Here is an 11,224-nt window from a genome sequence, read left to right on the forward strand (position 1 = left end):
ATCAAAAAAGCTTTCAAAAGTTTTAAATCCTCAATTCACCCCCCCCCCCCCCTCTTGAGTATTTCGGATCGATAGACTCTTCAGTAACCCAATCATTAACTGCGCACACAGGAGGTATGATTCAATATAATTTTATTTTTTACTAACCCATAAACATGCAGGATAAAAGGAAAAGCCAAAGTACTCACCAGCAACGCAAGCTTCATAGTTCAAATATGCTAGATTAGGGCCCATAGAATTGGTCCTGATAAACATGTACCCAGCAGCCCAGTTCTTGTCATGGCCACTGTCCAGATTGCTGAGAAGGGGAGTGGTGGAAGGCTTGACCTTGAAGCTTATACGGCCAGGGCTATTGGTCTTGACAGCATAACAGGTCTTCAAGTCATCAAGGGAAAACGAAATATTATGTTTTTTTTTGCAGAGATACTCAACGGAGCAGGCCACTTTCCATACCATAGGCATCAATTGATAAGAAGGGACACCAATTTCTTTAATAACCTCCACCATAAGAGGAGAAAAAGGAAGCTTACAACCTGCCCTGAAGGCCCAATCATGAATACAGAACAACCCAGGACATGCCCAGTCAGCCCTGATAGGAGAATTTTCAGGGATCCAAACTTCGAAATCGGCAGGAATGATCCCCTTATCTTTCAGCACCTTTTCAAATTCAAGCTTCAGGCGATTTGAGAGAGACTGATCATCTTTCAGAGCTTTTGTGGGTTTGAATTAGAAATCACCATGGAAAATTTAAATCATCTCGAGGGGAGAACCCTTCGGTTTACCAACCACAGGAGGTTGAGCAGCAGAAGATGAAGGGATATTTTCGGAAGTAGTTTCCTCAGGGTTTTGAACAGGTGGAGTTCCAGGAGACACTGCACCCCTGGAAGATTTTTTTTTTGCGGCCATTATTGAAGAATTGTTAAAAATTAATCGAAGATTAAAAACTGGAAATTAAGGAACTTGAAGAAGAAGATTATTAGAAGAGAATAAAGCGGGTTTTTTGGTGAAGATTAACTTAATGAAGTGAAGAGGTATTTATAGTCGTTGAAACTAGGGTTTCAACCGCAACTTGGAAGGATAATAATTGAAGAGGTTGCAGTAATTACAACACGCGTCACAAACTGATCAACTAGCTGTTACAAGAACTGATTAGCCACGATCTAACCGTTGATCAGTTTTCCATATTTGGAAGTTATCTCCTTATTTTTTGTCCTGACACAGTGAAAATAAGGAGATAAGGGGCAATTGTTGGGCCCGAAAATCCGCAGATATCCCTGATTTATATCGTACCTTGACCTGACTGTGAGAGTGTTAGGATGTCAAGCTACCAAGACACATAAAGATAGGCGCCAGGCCATGGAGAGGACAACGGTCAAAATATCAGTACGATATTAGACCAGGAAATCATATTATAAGAAGAATATACGCGCAACATTAATTGGGAAGATTCTATAATTAAGGCAGCAATTAAGGGCGTAATAATGGGTATTATTACGGGTAATTAAGACAGAATATTTGGCATTTATGGTGAGATTAACCAGCCGTTCATCATATCACTATATAAGAAGCACTTGAAAATCATTCTAAGGGGGAACAAGACATAGACAAGCATACAGTATTCTATTACAATACTCAAGTTAATTACGATCATTTGTGCTAAATATTCGATATAATAGTGAAATCATCTCCTGGCTTGGTGCCCGTGGTTTTTTCCCATTTAAGGGTTTTCCACGTACAAAATTCCTTGTCTTATTGTTATTCTTTTACCGTACTTTAATTTTCTTACATTATACCCTGGCAACCTGATTCACAGACTAATCAGAGCTAGTTAACCCCTCCCAGACTTACTCTGACCTGATTTCGCCTTGCGCAAAATCCATACAAAACAGTATTGTACTGATTCCCTAATTTATTGCCTTAATGTGGACAAGGGCCACCTACACGCCAAGCCAATCTGTGGACATACAGCAGTCTGAAAGCCACGCTCGATGACGTAGAAATGCTTTAGACCAGATCGCTTTAGATCGGTCTGTTTCGTCTAGGTGAAGGTCTCAAAAAGATTCAGAGATGTTCGGAGTCGCCACCAAGCAATTATGGGATGCCTGAAAATCGTTTGAATCCACTTTATACCTTGGTCAATCAAGGCAAAAAGCAGTGTTTGACATAGGTACTAAAGATAAGGAATCGTCCCCCTTTAGGATCCTATCGCTAGAATGACTCTCGTACGCCCCGGATAAAGCCATCAACTATCCAAAGGTTCTGAGTAAAGGTGAGGGTAAGTATTGGGAAGCTCTTTAATCGAACACCCAATCCCGCCCGCGTTAGCGGCCTCTACTGATCGATCATGGTTGTTTAAGTGCAAAAGTTGATAAATCGATAAATGCATGAATGCGCATCCAAAAGTTTAACCTAACATGTATGTACGTGCATTTTACATAGTCCTTTCTGGCCTCTTATGCATGGATTTCTATGCGGTTCTTGTACTTTTAGGCTACGAAATGCCCTGAATAGGCTACTTTGGTTCGTTTGGCTTTAATTGCAGGAATGAACATGAAAGTAGCAAAATTGAGCTTTTTACTGTCCTTTTAGCTTGCATTTAGGAGATGAGTGGTTTTGGAGCGGAAATATTGCTGCCTTGGTATGCGTGAAGTCACTTTGGAAGCTAGAATCATACGTCATTTGGCTGTGATCAGTGATAGTTGGTCGATCGAGAAGTTTTGCTGCCCTTTTTGCTCGATCGAGATCCTTTGGCTGTGGGAAGACTTCGATCGAATACCTTTCCTTGCTCGATCGAAAGTTGCATTTTGGAGGTTACTCGATCGAGTTGTTAATCTACTCGATCGAGATGTTTCTGGTTAGAGTAGCTCGATCGAGGAGTCTCAGAGTGCTCGATCGAGTGGTTCTTTATCTACTTTGGGCTTTTCTTGCGTGGACCTATTTATTTTGATATTTTAATTATCGTTTGAATTTAATAAATATCTCTCTTATAAATAGGAGAGACGTCATTAGGTTTAGAGAGGAATTCTTTTATCAGAAACTCTTCCTTGTTCGACGTACTTCAGTCACTTTCATTTTCCGGATCTCAACTTTTGTAATCCTTCTCACTCTTTCTATTTAATCTATTTCTCTTTTGCTTATGACTTTCTACCATGTCTGTTCTTGCTTTATCTCTCTCTATTGCTTTGTTAATTATTATGCGTAGTTAGATCCCTTAATGCTAGAATTAGGGGAACCATGATAGCAAATCGATGACGCTTTAATTGGTTAGGAGGTTTTGGTGTGAGAATTGTTTGATTGCAATATAACTGTAATTATTAAGTTGAATGCATGCAACCGAAGTAATTAAACTGGTTAAATTCAGAACTAGATTGAGAGATTGGAATGAACAGACCTGTTATGAACAATAGACTACAATAATGTGGGCGAGAGCTAAGTTAGTAGTATTTTAGGGCGGATAGCGGACCAGGAGAGGACCTTTCCTTTACCCTTCTCACATCTGACCGACTGGTCTACCTTTAGGTGATTTGTGTAATATCATGGTGAACCGATATCCTGGCATATTTCTCTCTATCTGATAAATCTTCTATTTCATTCCTTGCTTTTATTCAGTTTATTAGTTTAGTTTAAACAACTCAAACCCCCCATTTTGTGACCGTAGACAGATTGAATAATGAGTAGATAGTGACCGCCTCCCTGTGGACACGATACCCGACTTGCCTCTGCTGCATTAGTTAGAGTATGTTGGTTTTATTTTTGATAGGGTTGCGATAGTCGTGTCAGGCCACTCGATCGAGGAACCAGCACAGTTCCGTGTTTTTTCTTTTTCTCGCTTTTATTCTCAGCTCGTGTTTAACTTCGTCAAATTCTTTTTCATCGTCACTTAGCTCCAAATTACCCAATCCCTTAGGATGCATATATAGTACCTCATCTTCATTAGTGGGCAATTCTTCTTCGTTACTTGGCAATTCCGGATTTTGATATGTGGTACCACTCGTCAATTGAATGACATTAGTTTGCTCATGAGCTTGCATACCTTGAGGAGGAAGATTTCCGGGCTATTTTGAAGAATTATGAACCGCCATCTGAGCCACTTGGGTATCAATCATCTTATTATGGGAAATTAGCCCAGAGATTTGAGTCGTCTGCTTTTATTGCATAGCCAAGGTTTGTTGTAAGAGGGCTCTCAACTCCGCCATCTCATTTTTTGGAGGTTGTTGAGGAGTTTGTTGAGGAGGTTGTTGATATTGATTATTAAACTGCTGACCTCCTTGATTTTGCCTTTGATATCCTCTTTGTGGTTGATTACCACGATTATTAGGGGGTATATATCTGTTCTTCTGTGGTTGTTGCGGCTGTGGATTTTGAACATTATGACTAGACCATTGAAGAAAAGGATGCTCCTTCGTTCTTTCATTGTAAAAGTTAAGAGAAAGGTGTACCTTGCCTAAAAGATTGATAGGCATTAACCTGCTCCAATGTGCTCAAACACTCAGCTGCATTGTGACCATCTATACGACATCTAGCACAAGACTCCTCCTGTTGGCTCATAGCATGTACTACTGATACCCGTCGTGAGGTGTCAAAAATAAATTTATAATCTCCAACTACAACTATAGCTAGCGGCAGTCGGGTCGAACCACGGAGAGGCAGACATGATTTCTAGTTGTTTAATTTCGGTCTATGGTAACATAAATGTGGGGGGTTTTGAGTTGATTTGATCTATAGCTAAGGCGATAAAAGACAATAAACAAAAAAAAAGGATAAAAACAGATATTAAAGGGGTGCAAGGATGGTCGGTTCACTATAGTTTCGGCGGCATCAAACTAAGCAGGTCTAAATCAAACACATGAGGCGGGAAAACAAGAGGTCCTCTCGGTCCACTCTTAATAAATAGCATCTTTCGATCTCGCTACAAGTCCCTAATATCACTAATACTGACTCTCGTCCTGAAAAGTGACTTATAATCTAAACTTTACCTATCTTTCGATCTCAGCATAGTTTAGTCATTTTAATTGGTGATCTAATAACTTTCCCTATCTTTCGATCTAATGGGTCAGTCATATATTAAGCATTCAACTAGTCGCATGCATTCGATTCGTCAAATACAACATTTAAATCAATTAAAACGAAGGTAAACCTCACGTGGTCAGTCGATCGACCGGGTAGGGTGGTCGATCGACCAACACGCGACTAGGGCTCCCTAATTCTAATGCCGCCTACACTATAATTCCCCTACATCCTAGCACAATTAATTTAGCTACTCATGATACTGATAAAAACAACAATAAACATAACGAAATAAACTATTGAATTCATGCTTTAAAATAATCAAATAACAAGTAGCGATAAACGATAATTGGCTTTGGATACTAACTAGCAATTCTATATCTATGAACAATAAAAGGCAATGGAACTGAAATAAGAACAGAGGAAATACCGAAATTGCAGAGAAAAGGATCCAAAAACCGATTGCAAAAGAGTAACTTTATTGACGGAAAATAATCTAACTAATGAATGTTTAATTGTGTCAAGAACTGTATGCTAAAAACTAGATACCAAAACTGAATAACCTAGCTTACGTTATATAGAATACAACGTAGTTCTTATTCTGAAACCTAATGTACTATGGGCTTGCTATTTCTCGATCTTTTAATTCTCGTCTGAGTAGCGGTGTGGTCGATCGACTGAGGTGACCGGCCGATCGATCAAGCTGAAAGTGAACAAAGAGCTCTGGATCCGCAGTTGGTCGATCGACTGAAGGCAGTGGTCGAACGACTGAAGTAGCTGATAGTTGGCTTCTATAATCTCGTGGATTTGTCTTTTGGGCCTTGAAACGCGCACCAAGCTCGTTCCTTAAGTGAATTCTTCACGTCAAATGCAATGCAGGATACTCGGGGACGGATTTAGCTCAATTTCCGTTGAATTCTTCCCATTTCTGCAATAATGTACAAAAACACGAAAGTAGACGGAAATAGGGGAAATGGTAGCTTAAACTACACAAATGAGCTCTGAAATGCGTGTAAAATGAGGTGTAAAACATCATATAAATGACACGCATCAAACTTCCCCAAACCAAACCCTTGCTTGTCCCCAAGCAAGAACTAAACTCGATCTAATGACCTAATGGAACGAGTTCAATCTCAGAGCGAATTACAACATATAAAGCCTAAACCATTTTAATGCAATAACCAACAATCAATTAGCAATTATGAATCATGCAACCGAGTTATGAAGTCGTTAAAAACTGCTGAACCATCAACTATAGAGACCTACCAAATTGGACTCTCACGGGTCGCTCATATCACACATAAGCACAGGTGAATATATGTAAGAGGATAGAAAGAATTCATTTTGTAAAGACTCTCACCTAACTACGACCTATAAGAACATGCCTGCAATATAATATGAAAGTAATCTCTATGACCGTACATATGCATTCCAACCAACAAAAGACCATGACACATGCCGAGGTATATATGGATATGTGAGGTATGGGTAAGAAGAGGCAAAACATTTACGGGAAAGTGTAGGTACAGGTGATCAAGCTAGTACCAAAACGGAACCATATGACAACTTCCTTCTTCTTGCTCAAAATTCAATCGATACGGTGCTATAGCAAGCACAAAACTCACAATCTCCAGTATAACAGTAATCAACCAACTCCCCATAAGATACTAATGCAACATGGGAGCAAAAATCGCCATAAGATAAGGATTTTGAATTATGCGAATTGATTTCCTTCGGAACCCAGTCGATCGACTTGATGTAGTGGTCGATCGACTGGGTAAACAATACATAACTCTTTTTTTTCTTTTTCGAATCATTTTTTCTTTCTTTATTTTTCTTTCTTTTCTTTGAACTTCTTTCCTCCTTCATTCTTTTTATCCAACATAATCTCAATAAGAGCAAATGCTACCAAAAACCGAGTAACAATCCCAAGAACATAGACTACTAGCTTGACAAGGGCAGGCTAAATGTAGGATGTAGTAATGGGACAAAAAGGCTATTTTTGGCAGTGTGAAGCTTATGGGCAAAACGAATAAAGGGAAACCTCTACCACATGTGTCAACAAACCACAAACCGAATGCATACAGGTATTAAGCAGATCAAGTTCATATTTATGCACATTGATGTAACATGCCTCATAAGGAGTACTACTCACATTCCTAGATAAATCGGTCATGAATGTCACCAGTTATAGGCTCTAAACCTTAGAAAATATGATGTAGCTTGCCAAAATTCTAAGTCAAGTCTCAAGTTCAGCAAATAATTAACGAAAACTCGTAGATATGCACTTATACGATTCTACTAATAACATGTCAATTAGCACGGCTTAGGCAAAAAGAGATGCAAATGCAATGTCATCATTGAAATACTACCGTTCCGACTCGATCTATATGCTAAAATAAACGTGCATTTTTTTGAAATTTTATCGAATTTTTCAAGTTTTTTGAATTTTCTGTATATATGAGAAATGAAAAAAACAATGCAAAAAAAAAATATAAACGTGAATGCAAGCAAATAACATGCGACGCAAAACCCTTCCCCAAACCAAATCGCACAATGTCCCCATTGTGCAAAATCATGTAATGAAGAAAAGAGAAACGGGAATTTGCAAGAAAATAAAGAAATATGACATGAAGTGGAAATCGGGAACTCACAAGACTTTAAGCGCAGCAAAAGGAAACCTCCCCAAACCAGCGTGAGCTAGGAGGTTTCAGTAGCTAGCAGTGCTACCAAAAAGTACCTGAAAAGACAAAAGGACCACGCGTAAGTTCGAGAAAATAATTTTGAAGCGGTAATTATGTGCACAATTGAGAAAATTGAAGAAATAAATAAAATGATGGAAGATAAAGTGGAGTAGAAAACTCCCTCAATTCCGCAAATCGACCAAACACAGCAGGGGAAAGGTCGTGAACAGCAAAGAAGATCCCAGGCGTCGATCGACCATAGCGGAAGTCGATCGACTGAGTGAACAGAACGAAGCTCCTAGAAGCTGTGCGGAATCGATCGACCATCGACATACAGTCGATCGATCGAAAATCTCTTTGTAACCCGATTTCTTCGTATTTGCTCAATAACTTGAGCTAATGAGGTCTAAAAACCTGCAAGTGCACAATAATACGCGCCCAAAATTGCGCAAAACCCAAAGTAAAGTCTAAAGTGCTTAAAAATCCTAAACAAAATAATTAAATGCGAAGTCTCGCGCACACAAAAGCAATAAAAATAGTTTAAAAGCAATCAAATGAAGTTTTTGATAAAGCGCGTGATCAACTAGTAGTTGATCAAGAATGGCCACGGTATGGCCCACTTCGTCGGCTTCTGGCTACAAGAGGTAGCCTCAACGGTGCTCATCTTCTCAGCTGCACCTTTCTCAACTTCAGCATCCGTAGAGCTTGACGGATCAACAGCTTCGTCATCTCCCCAATCAATGACCTCTTCCGGATCATCAAAGTCCAAGTCGGACTTTCTCACTCTGGCTGGCTCATCTTCAAGCTCCTCATCAGTGCCATAGCTCAGGCATCCAAGACCGCCTCTCGAAACGATTTGCTCCTTCACAGCTGGAGCGACATGTGGCTTTTCCTTCCCTAAACCAGCTCCTGCAATGGTTAAAACAGAAGAATCTTCCTCCACTTTGCTCCCAATCTGGAGCGGAGGTGTTACAACAGGAGTAGGAATAGAGACAGGCACATCAGGAAGTATAAAATAGGATTTCTTTTCAGAAACCGTATTACAAGTGACAGGCCACATGGGGTCCTTCTTCCTAGCTGTCTGAGCAAAGACAATGGAGTGTTTCCCTACTTTGAAGGTCAAAGTACCCGAACCAACATCAATAACTGCACCAGCAGTGTGCAGAAATGGCCTACCTAGAATGATAGGTATGTCGGCATCCTCAGGCATATCTAGGACCACAAAGTCTACAGGGAAGAAAAACTTCCCTATTTGCACAGGGATGTCCTCTAAGGCTGGACCGCAGAGCGATCAGCCATCTGAACGGTCATGCTCGTAACTGCAAACCTATTCAATTTTAACTTTCTAGCAAGACTCAACGGCATGACGCTAATACTAGCTCCTAGGTCACATAATGCCTTCTCAATAGAGAAGGTACCTATATTACAAGGAACGGAAAAGCTACCTGGGTCCTCTAGCTTATGGGGTGCGGTGTGAGTTAAATAAGAACATGACTCTTTAGTGAGTGCGACAGTATGCACAGTTTAAAGTGACCTCTTTTTAGACAGTAATTGCTTCATAAACTTCATGTAAGCGGGCACTTGATTCACTAATTCAAGGAAAGGTACTTGTACGTTTAAACTACGAACAACATTTTCAAATTTATTGAAAGATACCTGTTCCTTCGTCGGCACCAATCTCTCCGGGTAGGGGGCTGTAAGAAGGAACTTAGCCCTCTCCTCTTAATCTCGCATGCCGGCATCAGTGGACTTAGGCTGAAAGTCCACTACCTTTTCCTTATTGAAACTTGACCCCTCTTCAGACCATCTCAAATATGAACCATTGATCGACATTGGGTCGTACTTCGGAACTAGGACTGACCCATCAGCACTCGGGTCTTGCCCCAATACTTTCGGAGTTGTCGTGCCCCGAAACAAGTGATCCCTCAGATTATTGGGCATTGGAGGATGAAATTGTTCAATATCAGTAGCGCCCTCGGTCGATCGACCATGTTGCTCAGTCGATCAACCGGATTCGACAGTACCAGAAGCTCCTGTAACTCGCACTTCAGTCGATCGATCGGGTGTATCAGTCGATCGACTGATATACCTGGTAGACGCCTTTTTCTTGCTATTACTTGTTACAACTTTATTCTGAGTCGGTTTCGCCCCATCTTTTTCATCAGCGTCCTCGACCATGGCAGGCCCTCCAGGGTAAACCCACTCCTCAAAGTAATGGCATTTAGGGTCTCTTTCTGGTCAGTTTGAGTCAATAAGTGTCTTGGAGCTCGAGTTGTACTCTTGCTAGCCAATTGAGCAATTTGGCTCTCTAGTAGTTTCATTCCGGCCTCTCTAGCTTGGGACTCCTTTTGCAATATATTCTTCAACTCAGCAAAGTCAAAATTTTGAGATTGTTGCTGCTGCGGCACATAGGGAGGTTTTTGATATGGTTGTTGCTTGTGAGGGGGCACATAAGCTTGCTGCTGCTGCTGCTGTGGAGGTTGAGTCGGATTCAGGACATTCTGGCTACTCCACCTCAAGTTGGGATGGACATTCGGCTCATAGTACGTGTTTGTCTGCCTGTAATGTTGAAAGGCAGCACAAGACTCGAAGGGACTAGGACAATTTTCTGAGACATGTCCCTCATCTCCACATCTTCTACAGACGAAAGGACCATCTGAAACAACATTCACATGATACATCCCTCCTTTTGAAGCTCCTCCCAACTCGTATTTGTCAAACCTCGCCGTGAGAGCCTCTAATGCAGCTACAGAAGGGGATTCAGCACTCCTCCTCTAATTGCCTCTGGAATTCCCATATTCAGCTTTATGGGTGGCTAAGTCATCAATGATCTTCCACCCCTTAGTCTCTCCCATATTCTCAGCAAATCGGCCATTGGTCATGACATCCAAAATAGCCCTCTGATCGTCATACAGCCCGTTATAGAACTGATTGCAAAGACTCCATTTTTCGAACCCATGGTGCGGAATGGTTCGCACCAGCTTTTTGAAATGGACCCATGCTTCATGAAAATTCTCATCAGGTCCCTGTTTAAAGCTCGTGATCTGAGCTCTAATGGCATTCGTCTTTGAGGCAGAGAAGTATTTCTTGTAGAATGCCAAGGATAAAGAATTCCAGTCAGTGATCCCATGGGCGGCTCGATCCAGATCTCTGTACCACTCCCTTGCAGCATCACAGAGTGAGAATATAAACATGGTCTCCTTTATCTGGTCCTGGGTTACACCGGTCGGTGGGGGTATAGAGCAGCAATAATCGATAAATATCTCCATATGCTTGGCTGCATCTTCATTTGCAAAGCACCCGAATCAGTTCCTCTCAACTAAGTTGATATAGGAAGGCTTCGGTTCGAATTTCCTGTCAGCTCCAGGTTATTCGAACCCCTTGTATAGATTTGCAGCTGTCAGCTCAGAATGACTTGCTATAGTTGCTTCTTCGGCCATGACTGGAATTTCCGGAGATGTGATTGTCTCGGTGAAGAAGTAGAAGCGGGGAGATGTAGGTGGGTCTTCTTGAGCAGTTCATTCTCGTAGTAA

The 11,224-nt window shown here is 41.0% G+C and overlaps 1 non-coding gene across 1 annotated transcript; it reads left to right on the forward strand.

Annotated features, from left to right (window-relative positions):
- The first annotated feature begins 10,643 nt into the window (after nucleotides 1-10,643).
- On the forward strand, nucleotides 10,644-10,750 carry LOC141625680 (small nucleolar RNA R71). Its single transcript, XR_012535447.1, has one exon. It is a non-coding gene; the product is annotated as a small nucleolar RNA R71 (small nucleolar RNA).
- Nucleotides 10,751-11,224: the final 474 nt, after the last annotated feature.

The sequence above is a fragment of the Silene latifolia genome, chromosome X (assembly GCF_048544455.1).
Source record: "Silene latifolia isolate original U9 population chromosome X, ASM4854445v1, whole genome shotgun sequence".
Lineage (NCBI taxonomy): Eukaryota > Viridiplantae > Streptophyta > Magnoliopsida > Caryophyllales > Caryophyllaceae > Silene > Silene latifolia.